We start from the raw sequence: 5,701 nt of genomic DNA, 5'->3' as shown, positions 1-5,701 counted from the left end.
TACAGCCCCAGTGCTCAGATTACTGGGATGCTATAAAATAGCAGGTTTTGCCACTTTCTGGTAGTGTGAGTGGTTGTCCCTGCCAGTTGCAGATTCCACTTGGACTGTAGCATACTAAAGGCTTGCACTATTGGCCTCCAGCTCAGTGAGGACTACAGGACCATCAACTGATCTGAAGTCAATGTATTTGTGGGATGGGGGATGTATAGTATCTCACTTGATGCTATACTCTGATTATAAAGTGTTCCTTTCATTTTTTTGAGCAGTGTACTTAAAAACTGAGAAATCCAGATGTACTAACGTCCCTAAAATGACAGGACAGTATAAATACCCCTCAAATGACCCCTTTTTGGAAAGTAGACAGTCCAAGGTATTTAGTAAGAGACATGGGGAGTTTTTTTTTTTTGACGTAAATTTTTGTCACACTTTTTTGGAAAATTAAGAATTTTTTTAACATACTGTCACCAGTGCAGTACAGCATCATCATATGACTGTTGTGGCAGTGATCAGAGATACTGACTGGTGACAGTATGAACAAAAATATATTCAATTTTTTTTACTGTTATCAGAGTAGTTCAGTGTCACCATAATGACATTGTACTACCCTGGAGTGGGGAGGGTGATCTGGATTTTTTTTTTTTTTTTTTTTTTTTTTTTTTTTTAAGTGATTAACCACTTGCCCTCCTGATTTACCCCCCTTTCCTGAGCAGGTAATTTTTTTGCGATACGGCGCTGCAGTACTTTGACTATTGCACAGTCATGCAACTCTGTACACAAATTACATTTATGTAATTTTTTCTGACAAATAGAGCTCTCTTTCATAGTATTTGATCACCTGTTTTTTTTTTCTATTCACAACAACCTTGTACCATGTGGCAAGCTGTGACCAATCACAGCTCTCACAGTATTTCTCAATGATTGCAAGAATGCTGCCAGAGAGAAGGAGAAATGATTTCTTTTACAGCCTTTATGGGTGTAAAAGCAATCCGTGTTAAAAATCATCAACCCCCACAAATCTGACACATTCCACCCAAAATGAACTGGACAAAATTATTGGCACCCTCAATTTAATATTTGGTAGCACACCCCTTGGAAACAAAAAGAAAAACCAACAGCTTCCTGTAACCAATGTGTTTCTTCCAGCTCTCTACTAGAATTATGGACCACTCTTTTTCACCAGCTGCTCCAGGTCTCTGATTGGAAGGGTTCCTTTTCTCAACTGCTGCGGAGATCTCTCCACAGGAGCTCTATGGGATTGAGATCTGGACTCATTGCTGGCCACTTCAGTACTCTCCGGCGCTTTGCCTGAAACCATTTCTGGGTTCTTTTGACGTGTACTTTGGTTCATTGTCCTGCTGTAAGACCCATGACCTCTGGCGGAGATCCAACTTTCTGACACTGGGCCCTACATTGTACTCCAGAATTCTTTAGTTGTCTTCAGCTTGTATAAAGCCATGCACACAGTCAATACATCCAGTGCCTGAAGCAGCAAAGCAACCCCAAAACATCAGTGAACCTCCACCATGTTTGACTGTAAGGACTGTATTTTTTTTTTAAAGGCCTGGTTTCTTTTTCTGAAAACCGTAGAATGATGGGCTTTACCAAAAAGCTGAAATTTTGTTTCATCTGTCCACAGCACATTCTCCCAAAAGGAGTTGGCTTCTTCAGGTAAATTTTGGCAAACTCCAGTCTGGCTTTTTTGTTTCTCTGTCAGCAGCAGGGTCATCCTGGGTCTCCTACCATAGCGTCCCTTTTCATTCAGATGGTGACAGTGCGAGCGGACACAGGTGTACCCTGTGCCTGAAGATCAGCTTGATTTTGTCTGGAAGTTGATCGAGGATCTTTATCCACCATTCGAACAATCCTTTGTTGCAATATTTGATCAATTTTTCTTTCATCCACGTCCAGGGAGATTAGATACAGTACCATGGGCTGTAAGCTTGACAATGTTGCACACAGGAATATTAAAGATCCCTGGAGAAGACCTTAGCCTTGAGATAGTTCATGCTTTTCCACAATTTGCTCTCAAATCCTTAGAGATTTTTTCACTGCTTCTCTTCTCCATGGAGCATAAAGGCAAAACAGGAAGGTTGAGTCTTTCACCATTTTAACTGGAAGCCAGTGTGATTTCTATAGTCAGCACCTAGTAATTGATACAGGCACGTTAAATTACAGGAGCATCAAACTTGGAATGCAATTATTTTAGTTTTGAGAATGTGCCAATAATTTTGTCCAGTCCATTTTTGGAGTTTTGCATGGAATGTGTCAGATCTGGCATCACACCAATACAAAAAAAAAAAACACAAAAAAAAAAAAAAACACGAGAATGCATAAACATTTGTAACTGCAACAGGTTTCTGGGTGATTTAGTGCATTATGACAGAAATGCAGGGGTGCCAATAGTTTTGGCCATGACTGTATATACAGGTATTTATGCAGCTATAGACACTATACTGGTAAAGGCAGTGATCAGCAACTTATAATGGGACAGAGTGTTGTGGGCAATCTGGTGCTAACAGGCCTTGCTGGGAGGTTGCTAGTGACCAATACAGTGATCAGATAAACTATACACTAGCAATGGCACTGGCTGGGATGGTGTTAACTGCCTAAACAAGTGTAGTGTGTAATATGTGCTGCTTTTATTAACGGGTCTGGCCATTTTCTCTCTATGTGTTCACAGTAATCTGTTTCTTCTCCCTGCAGAGGCATACAATTGTCAAGAAACAAGTGTTCTGCGATTGGCTGTGGACCTGATCAGCTGTAGCCAAAATCATTGGCCAGGACCTGCTGACAAAATCAGCTGTAGCCAGCAACAGTAATGGCCAGCAGGGGGCATGCACATCCAAAAGTACATATAGTGTACTTGCCGCAGTATGGACTCATTTACACTCAATAGCACTTTTTTTTTTTTTGAAGCTTGGCCAAAGCCCTTTTCACACACGTGGTGTGGATCAAAGCTCAAATTTCACAGCGAATTGACACTAGCTCAGCAGGTCATGTCAGGTTTATATCAGGTTCAGGACAGGATTGTATCCTGTTCACATGTGGTTTAGAAACAGTTCCCATGGAAGTCAATAGCCTGTAATCCACACTGCTCAGAAATCATACAACTCTCAAACTGCACTGAATCCACACCACCAGTGCACTGGACACATCAAGCAGTTCAGACCACATGTGAACCAGTACTTAAGTAGCCCAGTAAAACCCTACCTCAGTAGTACCTCCATTGAGCAGACCACCAGCTTCTTAGCATCCATTTGGTGTTGGGACCCTTGTTCAGTAAATTCCCAGCTTAAAAGTACACCCTTTCAGCAGATCACCCCCCACTCAATAGTACCCCAGGCTCTGCTGATCCTTATCTGGTCCCTGCTTGCCCCATGTGACATTGCTAATTTCTCCTACTCTGGAGTGCCAGCTCTGTTGATCCTTTGACAGTCCTCACTCGCCTTCTGACATAGCATTTATGTTTCACACCATACAGGTGAAACTCAAAAAAAATGTGAGTATTGTGCAAAAGTTAAATTTCAGTAATGCAACTTAAAGGTGAAACTGAGATATACTCATTACATGCAAAGCAAGATAGTTCAAGCTGTGATTTGTCATTGTGGATTTGGAGTTTTCATGAGCTGTAAGCCATAATCATCACAATCTCAGAAAATGAGAATATTGTGAAAAGGTGCAATATTCTCGGTTCAAAGTGTCCCACTCTAATCAGCTAATTAAGCCATAACACCTGCAAAGGGTTCATGAGCCTTTAAATTGTCTGTCTGGTTCAGTAGGAATCACAATCATGGGAAAGACTGCTGACCTGACAGTTATGCAGAAAACAATCATTGGCACCCTCCATAAGGAGGGAAAGCCTCAAAAAGGTAATTTCAAAAGACATTGGATGTTCCTAAAGTGCTGTATCAAAGCACATTAATAGAAAGTTGTGGAAGGGAAAAGTGTGGAGGAAGAAAAAAAAAAAAAAAGCACAAGCAGCAGGGATGACCGCAGCCTGGAGAGGATTGTCAGGAAAAGGCCATTCAAAAGTGTTGGGGACTTTCACAAGGAGTGAACTGAGGCTGGAGTGAGTGCATCAAGAGCCACCACACACACACACACACACACACACACACACACACACACACACACACACACTTATCCTGGACATGGGCTTCAAATGTCATATTCGTCAGGCCGCTCCTGAACATCAGAAGCATCTTACCTGGGCTAAAGAAAAACAGACCTGGCCTGTTGCTCAGTGGTCCAAAGTCCTCTTTTCTGAGGAGAGCAACTTCTGCATCTCATTTGGAAACCAAGGACCCCGAGTATGGAGGAAGAATGGAGAGGCACACACTGCAAGATGCTTGAAGTCCAGTGTGAAGTTTCCAGTCTGTTGATTTGGGGAGCCATGTCATCTGCTGGTGTTGGTCCACTGTGCTTCATTAAGTCCAGGGTCAACACAGCCGTCTACCAGATTTTTGGAGCTCTTCGTGCCTTTTTCAGATTAGCTTTATGGGAAAGCTGACTTCATTTTCCAACAGAACTTGGCACCTGCCCACACTGCCAGAAGCACCAAAACCTGGTTCAGTGACCGTGGGATTACTGTGCTTGATTGGCCAGCAAACATGCCTGACCTGAAATCCCATAGAGAATCTATGGGGCATTGCAAAGAGAAAGATGAAAGGCATGAGACCGAACAATGCAGAAGAGCTGAAGGCCGCTATTGAAGCATCCTGGTCTTCCATAACACCTCAGCAGTGCCACAGGCTGATAGCTTCCATGCCACGCCGCATTGAGGCAGTAATTGCTGCAAAAGGGGCCCAAACCAAGTACATATGCATGCTTATACTTTTCAGAGTTCTGATATTGTTCTATGTACAATCCTTGTTTTATTGCTTGCATGTAATATTCTAGTTTTCTGAGATTGTGGATTTGGGGTTCTCATGAGCTGTAAGCCATAATCACAATGATGACAAATCACAGCTTGAACTATCTTGCTTTGCATGTAACGAGTCTCTCATATATTAGTTTCACCTTTTAAGTTGCAATACTGAAATAAATTAACTTTTGCACGATATTCTAATTTTTTGAGTTTCACCTTATGTACTGTGCTAGTTGCTCTGCTCCAGTCCAAACCCAGCTCATCTGTGTAATGTGTGACTGCTGACATCTCTGGTTCACTTTGTCTCCCAGTGCATTCTGGGATCTCATACCTGCAATACCTCCAAAAACAAAGCCTCTCAAAAGCTGCAGGCGCTGTAAGAAAGCTGTCAGACGTCTATGGAGGCTTTGAACAAAGCAACATGGGCTATAAATTTTGAAGTGAAGCAAACAGTACTTTAGCGACAGGGGCTTTGATTGGGAAAGGGGGGGAGGGGGGGTTAGTGCCCAATGCCAAAATTTGAAGCTAGTGTAAATTAGTCCTTAATGTACTATATGGCCAGGTGGCAAGCAGATACTTGGGCTCCATCCTGGCACAGATTTATGCGATTCATAGTCCAAGGCTGACTACCAGAATAGAAATCTCAATACTGTTAAATATAGTAAAGACACAAAATTGCGGCAAGGCTTACCAATGTGTAGGTTTTCAGCATTCCCCCTTCTATTTTGAAAAAACAAAAAAACAAACTTCTGAAAATATTTTAGAGCCATATAAAACCAGTTTTAGGTTAAAAAAAAAAAAAAAAAAAAAGTTTGAAAATGAGCAAGACTCATG

This window comes from Staurois parvus, unplaced genomic scaffold (genome assembly GCF_062004578.1).
Source record: "Staurois parvus isolate SC_StPar_1 unplaced genomic scaffold, SC_StPar_1.0 ptg000727l, whole genome shotgun sequence".
Classification (NCBI taxonomy): domain Eukaryota; kingdom Metazoa; phylum Chordata; class Amphibia; order Anura; family Ranidae; genus Staurois; species Staurois parvus.
This window is presented reverse-complemented; position numbering follows the sequence as displayed.